The sequence below is a fragment of the Pelodiscus sinensis genome, chromosome 3, assembly GCF_049634645.1.
Source record: "Pelodiscus sinensis isolate JC-2024 chromosome 3, ASM4963464v1, whole genome shotgun sequence".
In the NCBI taxonomy this organism is placed as follows: domain Eukaryota; kingdom Metazoa; phylum Chordata; order Testudines; family Trionychidae; genus Pelodiscus; species Pelodiscus sinensis.
In genome coordinates, this window is record NC_134713.1 from 96,660,332 (window position 1) to 96,672,712 (window position 12,381).

At 50.0% G+C, this 12,381-nt stretch overlaps 1 protein-coding gene across 6 annotated transcripts in view; it reads right to left on the bottom strand.

The window, feature by feature from the left end:
• Positions 1-11,395, bottom strand: part of AHI1 (Abelson helper integration site 1) — a 178,368-nt gene extending 166,973 nt beyond the window's left edge. For 3 of the 6 annotated variants that reach the window (XM_075924228.1, XM_075924227.1, XM_075924231.1), the window contains exon 1: positions 11,205-11,394. The gene's annotated coding sequence lies outside the window, so the exon portion shown is untranslated. Of the gene's footprint in view, positions 1-11,204 lie in introns of all 6 variants that reach the window. The other 3 variants (XM_075924229.1, XM_075924230.1, XM_075924233.1) reach the window with 1 other exon arrangement.
• Positions 11,396-12,381: the final 986 nt, after the last annotated feature.

Sequence of the window (12,381 nt, forward strand, 5' to 3'; positions counted from 1 at the left end):
CAGCCCTATGTTCTGATGGCTGGATTCTGCTCCTAGCCTCCCAGGCTTTTTGGTGCAGCAATATCCAGACCATGGATGTTGCCAGTCCAGAAAATCCCAGATTTGGGAGGTTCAACCTGTACTTAAAGCAAATGAAAAAAAGAGAATTTTAAAAAATAATTATATCCTGTGGAAGATTTAGTTACAAAAAAAATCAGATATTAAAATTAGATTTATTGACACTATTAGTCACTATGACGTATCTTTCTGAACAGGTTACTGCTGTTTTGAAGACAATTCAAAATCATACTCAGATTGAAAAAGAAAACTTTTACTATTTTAAGGTAAAAACCAAAACACTGTTAAATTATAATATGCTGGAGTTTATCAATTACGTCTTTCTTCTGGAGAGTAGAAAAGGCTACTTTTTGTGATTGAGTTTATCCTCTCAATAGACCAAGGACCAAGAGAGCAGATACTTTCAAGTTTTATAAAAGGAACAACTGAAGTAACACAGAGGGGGAAAATAACCAATAAAAATGTGCAGTGCATACCTTCTCCATCTCCGTCTAATGGCTGAAAACCTTTTAAATGCATCCAAAAATTCACAACAAAAAGGGCCAATGGGCAAATTAATTTTGCTCACAGATGATCATCCTGCAGAGCATTCTCTATAGGCTAGGCTAATTAAAACCCACAATAGCAATACCACTGTAGTCTGAAAGAAGAATTACATAACATTTGACAGAGAGCCTTTAATCAGCCTGGTATAAGAAGTGTAAATATAGTCCATTAATCAACCTCCATTAAGCACCCCAGCTGCTCTACCCCGGGTTTCCTGAAATCAGCCGCTGATCAGTTTCAGCAGCGGCTGACTTGGGGACGCCTGGGGTAGAGCAGCTGGGGTGCTGCCGGTTTGGTCCCGCCACGCCAAGGGTCGACGCTACCAGACCAACCCAGCAGCACTCCAGCTGCTCTGCCCCAGGCATCCGATTCAGCCGCTGCTGGTCAGTTTCAACAGCGGCTGAATCTGGACACCTGGCACAGAGCAGCTGGGGCGCTGCCGGGTTGGTCCCCGCAGCGCCGCACCTCGGCGCTGCGGGGACCAGCCTGACAGCACCCCAGCTGCTCTACCCCAGGTGTCCCCAAGTCAGCTGCTGCTGAAACTGATCAGCGGCTGATTCCAGGAAGCCCGGGGCAAAGCAGCTCTGCCTCGGGCTTCCTGTAGTCATCCGCTAGTCAGTTTCAGCAGCAGCTGAATCGGGGACACCTGGGGTACAATATGTACCAGTTCCGACTTACATACAAATTCAACTTAAGAACAAACCTACAGTTCCTATCTTGTACATAACCGAGGTACTGCCTGTATTCTTTATTTAAATGATTGTATTTTTCAAAAATACAGTGCTGTTTTTATTAAGTTAATTTTTATTTTGATTTCTTAAAAATATGGTTGTTAAAATGATTCCATTTAATTGTTTTTAGTGAATTTTTTAAAATAGAAATTGCATCAAGTGTAGTTTTTTCATCCCTATCGACTTCTCATTTGCTATATTTTAACAAAAATGGACTATAATCAATGTGGTTTACAATAACATTTTCATCTAGTTTTCAAGCCTTAAGCATTGGTTTAGCTATGCCAAAACAGACCACTACTTCAAATCTCTCTCTTTTATCCCTTTCCTGTGAGGTTCATTGAGAAGCAATATTATTCCAGCTTCAGCCTATTTTTTCTGGCTCATCTTGCTTAGGTTTCTTTCAACATTTGTTCAGTTTTGAAGACTGTATTTGATTCGGTGATTATTCCGTCTCCGGTTTAGTTTTATGAAAAGCAATCCCATTCCAAGCATATCCTGTTTTCCTGGCACAAATGCACCCTTACATTGCTTTAAGTAGGGATGTAAAAGATTAACTGGTAAACTGGTTAACTTGTAAACACTAGCTTTACTGCTATGCTGATGGGGTAACCAGTTAACTGGAGGGTCAGCCAGGGAGCAGCTCCCTACTTGCTCATACACCTGGGGCAAACCAGGGCCAGAGCAGTTCTTCACCCACTCACCTGGAGCATGGTGAGGCCAGGGCAGCTCTGCACCCATCCGCCTAGGGCGCAGCAGGGCTGTCCCTGGCTGGAACAGCTCCCCAGCCATCTGCCTGGGGTGTGGTGGGACTGGCCAGTGCTGGAACATCCCTGCCCATCCGCTTACCCAGGGCATATCAGGGCCAGAACAGCTCCCCATCCATCCAACCAGAAAGCAGTGGGGCCAGAGCAGCTTCCTGCCTGACTTCCCAGGGAGTGGTGGGGCCAGCTGAAGCTGGAGCAACCTCCCCGCCAACCTGTCCAGAGTATGGCAGGGCCAGAGCAGCTCCCTGCCCACCTACCCACAGCATGGTGGGACCACAGCAGTGCCCTAATGCACCAGGCTGGCTAGCAGAACCCCAGTGCCAGGGTCCTCTGCCTGGAGAAGCCCACGACCAGAGTTAACTGAATAATGCCTAAAATTAAATTGCTTAAACAATTAACATGTTTCACCTGTCTTTACATCCCTAGCTTTAAGAATGATTAGGGATGTTAAATTTTGATTAACTAATTGAACAGTCGATGGGATTTCCACTGACTATCGATTTGACGATAAGGACTTGTGGGGTCTTCTGCCTTTGAAATGTACAAGTGCCCCAGCAGAGGCTCTGAAATGACGTGTGGAGCCCGGGGTCAGCAGGGAGTCCCTGCTGATCCCAGACTCCATGTGGCGTTTCAATCTTTGAAATGCACAAGAGCCCTTGCTGGGGCTCAAAGTCCCCTGCTGGCCCCAGGCTCCATGCAGCGCTTCTGCTTTGAAATGTACAAGAGCCCCAGTGGGGGACTCTGGTACATTTCAAAGTTGGAATGCCACCTCTGTGCCCCTCCCACCTCCCAGGGAGCTGGAGGGTAACCAGCTTTTAAGCCAGCTCTCCCCAGCACCCCATCTTTCTTCCCCCCTTACTGCCCCTTTATAGAATCATAGAGCTGGAAGAGACCTCAGGAGGTCATCAAGTCTAGCCCCCTACCCTAGGCAGGACCAATCCCAACTAAATCAACCCAGCCATGGATTTGTCAAGCTGAGACTTAAAAACCTCTAAGGATGGAGATTCCACCACCTCCCTAGGTAACCCATTCCAGTGCTTCACCACCCTCCTAGTGAAATAGTTTTTCCTAATATCCAACCTGGACCTCTCCCACCACAACTTGAGACCATTGCCTCTCCAGCCAGAGTGAGGAATGCAGCAAACCGCATTTTCCCCTCGCTCCCTGACAGCTAGGAAGGGAAACAGCCAGCAACATCCACATATGAATCTGCAGGGTGGGGAGGGAGTTTGAACATCCCCCTCCCTAAATGGTGTTGCACGGGGGCGGGGGGAGTCCTGGATGGAGGGGGGGGAATACCCCCAGCTCACCACTTTCACCTGCCTGGTGATTCTCTTTTCTGTTTGGTTTTATGAGAAGCAATCCCATTCCAGGCACATCCCATTTTCCTGGCACAGTGAAACCCTGGCCTTGTTTTAAGTTATGATAAAAGGAAGCTGTATACTGAATTTGGTGGTCTTAGCTCTTACCACTTAGAAAGAGTTGTTGAATAAACAGATAAACACACAGACAAACTCTCTAAAATATGTAGCAGATATGGACAAATGTAAAGTCATTGATTTATAAATAAAAAATAAAAATTAATATTTATGCACTTTTTATCAGAATTAGATGTCAATATTTTGCCTAGGTAGCAGCTGCCTATCAGAAAAACAATGGATATAAAAGTTATTATTATTGGCATTATTGGTAGGAATAATTAGGTTTCATGTCTGAAATATAAATTCCAAGAACAATAGAACTAGAAGACCATGTGGGGCACTCCTTCAAAACAGATTAACAACTTTTTAGTTGCTCTGCATAAGAATGGCCAGAAGAGGTCAGAGCAATGGTCCATCTAGCCCAGTATCCTGTTTATCCACCCTGGCCAGTGGCAGATGCTTCAAAGGGAATGACCAGAACAAGGCAATCAGCAAGTGTGCCATGTGTTGTCCAGTTCCAACATCTGGCAGTCAGATGTTTAAGGATACTCAGAGTATAGTATTGTGTTCTTACCATACTGGCTCATTGCCACAGAGGCTCACATCCTCTATAAATGTATCTAATCTTCTTTAATGAGCTACAGGTTGACCACACATTGTGTGAAGAAGTACTTCCTTCTCTTTGTTTTAAACCTGCTGCCTACTAATTTCAGTGAGTGACCCTTGTTCTTCTATTATGTGAAAGAGGTAAATAACACTTCCTTATTCACTTTCTCCATTCTATTCAGGATTTTATAGTCCACTATCACATTCCTTCTTAGTACAATTGTCTTTATGATTGTTACTGCACACTGGGAAGATCTGATAACTATCAGCAGTGACTCCAGTATCTGTTCCCTGAATCATAACAGCTAATTTAGAATAGGGATGTTATAAAAGTTAAATAGGTAACCATGTAACTACTAAAAATCCCAGCCATTACACAGTCATATGATGTGGGCTCTCCAGTACAAATCTTAAAGAAACTTTATACTGCAGACCCTGCAGTGAAGCATCGCCAGCTGCCAGCCCCTGCCACCCCAGCTCCCAGGGAGGCTGCTTCGCTGCTGCAGGGAAGCCTCCTCCCTGGGAGCCAGGCCAATAAGGGCTGCCGGCTCTGCTCTCAGTCAGATGGCTCCACTTCTGCAACAAAAATGCCCACCTCAGCAGCGGAGTAGGCAGCCCTTGCCTGCCTAGCTCCCAGGGAGGAGGCTTTGCTCCAGCAGTGAAGCCACCTTCCCGGAAGTGGAGTAGACAGCTCTTGCCCACCAGGCTCCTAGGAAGGAGGCTTCACTGCCCTGCAAAGCTGCTTTCCCAGGAGATGGCTAAGTTTAACCAACACCATTAATAAGCACCATCTTATCAGCTGAACGGTTAGTCGGTTACACTCACATCTCTAATTTAGATCATTTTTTGAATATGCAGTTGGGATTATGTTTTTCAATACACATTACTTTCGCTTTTCTCATCACTATATTTCTACTCCTATTTTGTTGCCCCACCATCCAGTTTTGTGAGGTACTCTTTATCTCTTCAAGTCTACTTTGAACTTAACTAACTGTATCACCTGCAAACTTTGTTACCTCACTATTTATCTCCTTTTCCAAATAGTTTATGAAGATGTTGTACAGCATTCACAAGATGGACGATGACTTGTTGCTAAGTATGATCATCTTCCGTGAGAGCTTTGGACCTTAGGGGCTGATAAGGCCTATTGTTGAACCACAAGTACTACTGCAATGAGGACAGATGTTTCCAGGTACAGCTGAAGGCTGCTGACCATGACTAAAAGCCAGTCTCCCCTTTATCCTGCGCCTCTTCTACTCCTCAGCTTGTTGGCTGGCAAATTCAAAATGCAGGGAGCCATTGCATAGGACTTCTCTCCATTTTGAGTGAACCTGGGTGAGTGTCTCCCAAGCGTCAGTGTCAATGTTGCTCTTCAAGTTATCCTTTAGCAATTCCCTATAACACTTACGTTGTCCTCCCACGTTATGCTATCTTTCTTTCAGCTGAGAAAACAGGACCTGTTTTGGGAGGAGATGGTCTGGTATCTGAACGTGACCAGTCCAGCGAAGTTGCTGATGGATGATCATTGCCTCAATACTGGTAGTCTTTACCTCTTCCAGAACACTGATGTTAGTGTGCCTGTCTTCCCATTTGATCGTCAAGATCTTGTGGAGGCAGTGTTGGTGATATCTCTCAAGGACTTTTAAATGATGTCTGTAGATTGTCCAGATTTCACAACCAAACAATAGTGTTGGGAGAATGGCAGCTTGATAGACAAGAAGCTTGGTGTCTGTTCGAATGTCGTGATTTTCAAAAACCCTGTGCCATAAATAAGCAAATACTGCATTGGCACTCCTCAGACAATGTTAGATTTCTACATCAATATCTGCTTTGGATGAAAGACAATTTCCACAGTAGAGAAAACGATTGACATTCTCCAGTGCCTTGGTACCTATTTGGAGAGGGCTGATGGAACATTTTGGTCTTCTTGATGTTAAAGGTGAGACCAAGACATGGGTAAGCATCAGCAAACACATTCAAGATAGTTTGGAGAGCTCTCTCAGAATGGGCAAAAACTGCATTGTCATCAGCATACTGAAGTTCCACCAGAGACGAGGTGGAATTCTTGGCTATCAGCCTGCTAAGCCTAAACAGCTTTCCATCCATTCTGTAGATCAGTGTTTCTTAAAACTTTTTAAGACCGCGGAACATCAAACAATATTTTTTTTATGGGGAACACTGAGGATTTTTGTTGAGAGAGAGAAAAAAAAGACAGCCATTTGAACTCTGTTCTCTCTATGTATGGTGACCATATTTTCTGAATCAAAATTAGGGACACATTACCTACACCCTCTGATCTCTGATTACTATGCCCATGACTCTCAGGGTCAAGATGGACACATAACCAGAAGTAAAAGTAACCCCCTCTAAGAACTTTTTCCACCATCCTCCTACCAATAGGGGATAAGTTTGGCCCCACCCACCAAACCCTCTCTCCTCTGATGCTGGTCTCTCCCCTGCAGGTGTCTGTCCTTCTGCTTCACCCCCAGAATCCCTTGGCACCTGCACCTTCCCTTACCCCAGCAGCCTCCTGGTGCTTCCTCCTTCCCTCACTGCCCCTGCCACCTTGCCCTCTTTCTCTCTGATGACCATCCCCTCACCACCCTCTGCGCCAGTTCCTCTCATGCCCCTCTGTGCCCTCACACATGACCTGCTCCATCCCTGCCTTCCTCATGCCCACCCCTCCTTTCAACCCTTTTCCCAGTACCTCCCTCTCCCCTTGCTTCCTCTTGCCCCCAATGCCCTTCCCCTCTCCTCTCCCAGCATCACCCTGTCCCCTCCTCCCTCTCACCCCCACTGACACCTCCCCTCCCTCTTCTTGCCCTTTTCCTCATTGTCTCCACTTGGCCCCTAGCATGTCTCTCCTCCACCCTGTCCCTTGGTGCCTTCCCCTTCCTTCTCCTGCCCTGCCCCCTTCCCCTCAGTACAAGCCCTTCCTCTCCATCTTCCTTCCCCCTAGTTCTCTCGGAGCCCCTCCCCCACCTTTTGCCTTCCAGTTTGCGGGGCTGGAGTCTGTGGTCAGGCCTCAGAAGTCCCCGCAGCCCTGACCCCAGTTGCTTCCAAGGCAGGACCGCTTGCCGGGCTTGGAGCTGGGTCGCCCGTGGTATTAATGATAGTGCCGCATTCCAGTCCCCGCACCAGCTTTGGCTCCCATTAGGAGGAACGTGGGGGGGGGGGGAAGAAGCCCCCACCCTCCGAGATCTGGCTTGCGGAGTGTGGCACAGCGAGCAAGTCCATGCACTGCCGCTCCCCCAGTGAAGTGGGAAGGGGCAGGGGAGAAAGCTGTACACAAAGCACACTGGCCTCCAACCTGTGACCCTCCCCCACCAGCAGCAGTGGCGGCCGCCTGTGGATGGAGGAGGCCAGGCTGACAGCGCACGGCAGAGGCAGTCCCTCAGCGGGAGGGAAGGGCCATGTGGTGGGGGAAGGGGCTTGCTGGACGGCGGCACGTGTTCCATGGGAGCTCTGGACACTGTGCGCCACTGGCAGCAGCCCTGGCTGCCTGCGAAAAGCACCAAGGGAGCCGCTTACATGCTGGGTGGAGGCGCGGAGTTGCTGCTGTGCCACACTAGCGCTGGGTGTCTTTAAATATGGGACTGTTCTGGAAAAAAAGGGACGTATGGTCACCATATCTCCGCGGCACACCTCCGACTGCATACCTGTGTGCCACGGAACACAGTTTTAAGAACCGCTGCTGAAGATGATTTCAATGCCATCTGGAAGCTTCTTAGCAATTACATAAAAAATAGCAGCAATAAAGACCGCAATCATGGTTGGAGGGGATGATACAGCCCTGTTTGACTCCTGTTTGTACTTCGAAAGGTTCACTCTGGGAGCCAGAGGTGCTCAGAACAGTCATTTTCATGTTATAATGAAGCAACTTTAGAACACTGATGTATTTATCAGGACATCCAATCTTCAAAAGTATAGTCCAAAGGGCACAGCGATTCACTGAGTCAAAGTCATTAGTTAGATCAGTAAAAGTCAGGTACAGTGTAAAAGATGTAATTGTATAGTCAATTAACCGATTAACCAACAAGCAAAAGCTTACTGGTTAATGCTACAGACTACATGCATTCCCCCTCCCCCCTGCCATCTCCCCATTTGACAGTTAATTCTTTAGCAGGCTGGCCAACAGATCCAGGACCAACTCTCACTGAGGCTCTGCATTTAAAGTATATTAGGAGCCAGGCAGGCAGCCCGGCACAGTTCCGGCTCGTGCTGGGTCCAGGAGCTCAGACCCCTGGACAGGGACTGCTGACACTCTGTGCTGCTGCCTCTCTATCAGAGGGAGCAGTGGGGGGTGACAGACAGACGGTCCACGAGGGGAGCAGGTTTTTAAACTGGCTCCCCTCGTGGACCAACTCCCACCTAAGCACCCTGCGCTGCTGCTTCTGATACAGAGGCAGCAGAATGAAGTGGCAGGGGGCTCCACAGGAGTGGTGCTGGAGTGCACTGGCTGTAACCCCCCCTCCCTCCCCAGCAACTATAGAATAGTCAGGTAGCCAATACAAATTCATGAGGTTACAGGCAGTCCCCGACTTACGCGGATCCAACTTATGTCGGATCCGCACTTACGAACGGGGCTTTTCTCGCCCCGGAGCTCACGGGCGGCAGGACCGCCCAGAGCGCAGCGGTCCCGCCACCGCGTCCTCTGGGGCGAGAAAAGCTGCTCCGGGTCTCCCTGGTGTGCTGGGGGGGACTCCCCCAGCACAGCAGGGAGACAGGAGCAAAGCCGCAGAGGCGGCGGGACCTCTGCGCCTCCGTGGCTTTGCTCGGGTCTCCCTGGTCTGCTGGGGGGGAAGGGGAAGCAGCTAGTGCGCCCACCCCCCAGCAGACCAGGCTTTTGTTGCGGAATGCCTGGGGTAGAGCAGCTGGGGTGCTGCCGGGTTGGTCCTGCGGGGACCTACCCGGCAGTGCCCCAGCTATTCTGTCCCAGGAGTCCAGATTCAGCCGCTGTTGAAACTGATCAGCGGCTGATTCCAGGAAGCCGGGGGCAGATCAACTCTGCCTAGGGCTTCCTGTAGTCAGCCGCTGATCAGTTTCAGCAGCAGCTGAATCTGGAGCCAGTTCCGACTTACATACAAATTCAACTTAAGAACAAACCTATAGTCCCTATCTTGTACGTAACCCGGGGACTGCCTGTACTTGACTATTCAATTAACTGATATTTAACATCCCTAGTACAGTGGTTGGTTTTGCTCCTGACACTTTTATTTTAGCTGTCATGCAACAAAGATCATATCTGCAGTATGGTCGGAAGTAACACTGGGACACTGGTAAAAAAATTTCTGACAGGTGCAAAAGATAGTTTGCAAGGATCTGAATGTTGCCTCTAACAGCATGGAGAGAGATTCCATGATAGTTTCCACAGGCCACTTTATCCCCTTTCTTAAAAAGGGTAACAATCAAGGTGTCCCTCATTTCACTTGCTATCCTGATTTTCAGGATAAGCAAGCTTAGCTGCTGAATTTACTCTGGTCCACTATCTTTAAAGTTGTCAGCAGGGATCCCATCTGGACCTGCTGTCTTGTTGTTCTTCATCTGCTTAATGGCACTGTATATCTCATGCAAATTGGGAGAGTCTCCAAGCTCATTCCTAGGTCTTTGAGGGATTTGCCCAAGAACTTCATCTGCAACCATGAAATTACGATTAAGACCTTCAAAATGTTTTCTCCACCAAAAATTAATGGTTTAATTGTCCTTTGAAAGTGGGGATGTGAATTCACATCCAGTAGGAATGTGGATGGTTAACCGGCTAACAGGTAAGCCTCACCCATTTGCTACACTTAACTGGTTGAAGCGGGAGGCCCCCTCCATGTAATCGGTTAACTGGTTAAACAATTATTATAACTTGTTAACTAATTAAATGGGACTTTATATCCCTACCACCCAGTTAGTGGTCTTTAGAGGACCTCACTATTAACTTTCCACCTTTCTGAAAACTGACCATTTATTCCTATCCTTTCCCCCCTATCTTTTAACTAGTTACTGATTCAGGACAAGACCTTCCTTTTTATCCCATGACTGGTTATTTTGTTCAAGCACCATTGGTGAGGGAGCCCAAATACACTATATCCACCAGATCACCTTTGTCCATGTTTGTTGATCCCCCCTCTCCTCCCCACATCTCTCCTTCAAATAATTCTAACAGATTGGCAAGACGTGATTTTCCTTGATAAAAGCCATGTTGATTCTTCTTCAAACCGTGTTCACCGATGTGTCTCATAATTCAGTTCTGTATTAGTTTCAACTACTTTGCCCTGTACTGTAACAGCCAGGACCATCTCCAGAGCCTTATTAAAACATTGGCTCTGCAGCATAATCTGCGTTGCCAGCCATTCATTCACTGGAAATTATCTGGGGCCAGGAGAACAGCTCTGGACAGCCCAGCCTCATGCCCCACAGCCCAGGTTATGGGGGTGGCGCCAGCAATGGACATCCGGTATGTAAGGCAGGGGAAGGCTTTACCTTCTCAAACCACCAGGCTTGACCCCACCTACACTCGGCTCCCAGAACGTCTACGCTAGGACTTCTGGGGGTGGAGCGCTGCTGCCCCTATCGACACCCTCCCTGCAGCACTCCACAGCTAGGGGAGACAAGGGCGAGCAGCCACCCCCTCCCCATGGCTGGGCTGCCCCACCTCCCCATGTGGGCAGGGAAAGGGCAGGGCCTCAGCAGAAGGGGCGGGGCTGCAGGTGGGGTGGGGGCTTGTCTCCCCAAGTCCTCCCCCCCTTCACCAGCTACCCACGGTGCCAGGCATCCCTACGCTGAACAAACGCGCCTCCACGGAGTCCTGCCCCAGGACTGGGAAAGCGCAGGGCCCAGGGGAGGCAGCAAAGTGCGAGCGCTGCCCTAGCCCGCGGGAGTCGCTGCACCCCCCCATCCGGGCTCATCCCGGGTGCCTCGGCCAGCAGCGCCCGGCCAGCGCCTCCCGCCGCCAGGGACGCGGGTGCAGTTGCGAGGATCGGGGCCGAGCTCGGGCGTGGGGACGCGTCCAGGGTGGAGACCCAGTTTTCCGCCCCCTCCCACTTTCCCTCCCCGCCAGCGCGCGCAGGGCAGCGGCTCTCACTCACTTCGGCCGGGCTTCTTGCACCGTCTCTAGTTAGGAGTGGCGCGGCGGGTCCCTTCTCCATCCCCCCCCGCCGCCACTTGGTTTCTCCCTCATCCCCCTCCGCCGCCTCGCGCGCTATAGTTTCGCCGACAACAAACAACAGCGTCAGCTGCCAAGGAAACAACGCCTGGCAAACTGCGCCTGCGCTGACAGCGGGACGCGACGTGTTGAATGATCGCTTTACACGCCGGGAAGGAAATAGGGGAACGCACATCCGGGACTTCTTCGGAGGTCACTCTCCCCTCCCGCCCCCCACCAAAAATGCAACGGAAACACACGCGTCACTGCTGAGTCCTGAAGACGGCACGAACACGCGCTACTTAAAATTAAGGGAGGCCGTTGCGGGAGGGAGGGGCAAGGCGCATGCGCTTGAGACTGAGGCAGGGGAAGGAGTTGGGCGAGACGTGGCGCGCGCGCGCAAGAAGTGGGGCGTTCTGATGCCAGCGTGCAGGGCGCCGAGATGGTTTCGCCCCGTGCGCCAGGCTAAGGGCCCTGCCGCCGGTTCTGGCCTTGGCACGGGTCGAGTTCGAGGCCGCCCGCGCTGGCTGAGTGAAGGGAGGGGCCGGGCGTTCTGGGCCTGCCCCAAGCCTAGTAAGCGACGGGAGGGCTCCTGCTGAAACCAGCGGGCCCGTTGCCCGGCCCTTCCCTGCTGCCATGGCGCCCTGCCCGGGGGTCTGGTCAGTTTCACTCGCGCGCTCCCTGCAATAGAGCCCGCCACCTGGCTTAGGAGTGGAGAACTGGCCCCTCAGCCGCGGGCGCCAGAGACCCCTCCTTAAAGTTAGACCCCTTGGATTTCAAACTTGAGGTCACTTGAAAGCGGCATGTCCTGCTCCCAGAGGCAGTTCTTAAACGCAAGGAGATTTTGAGCTGCTCGCAGCTTTGCCTTTGGGGCAGGGAGTTTGTTATAAAAAGAAGGGAGGCAGGTGCTTAAGCATAAGGCTGGGCCTTCCAGTAATTAAGCTCATTAGATCTTCATGAAAACATGGCCAGGCACTCTACAGGTAGTCCCCAACTCACTAACGAGTTAAGCACCAAGCACTTGGTCGTAAAGACGTGTTCATAAGTTGGACCCCATTCATTTCAATGGGACCGTGCTGTTCGTAAGCGTGGATTGCTGTTTGTAAATCGGGGCCGTGCTT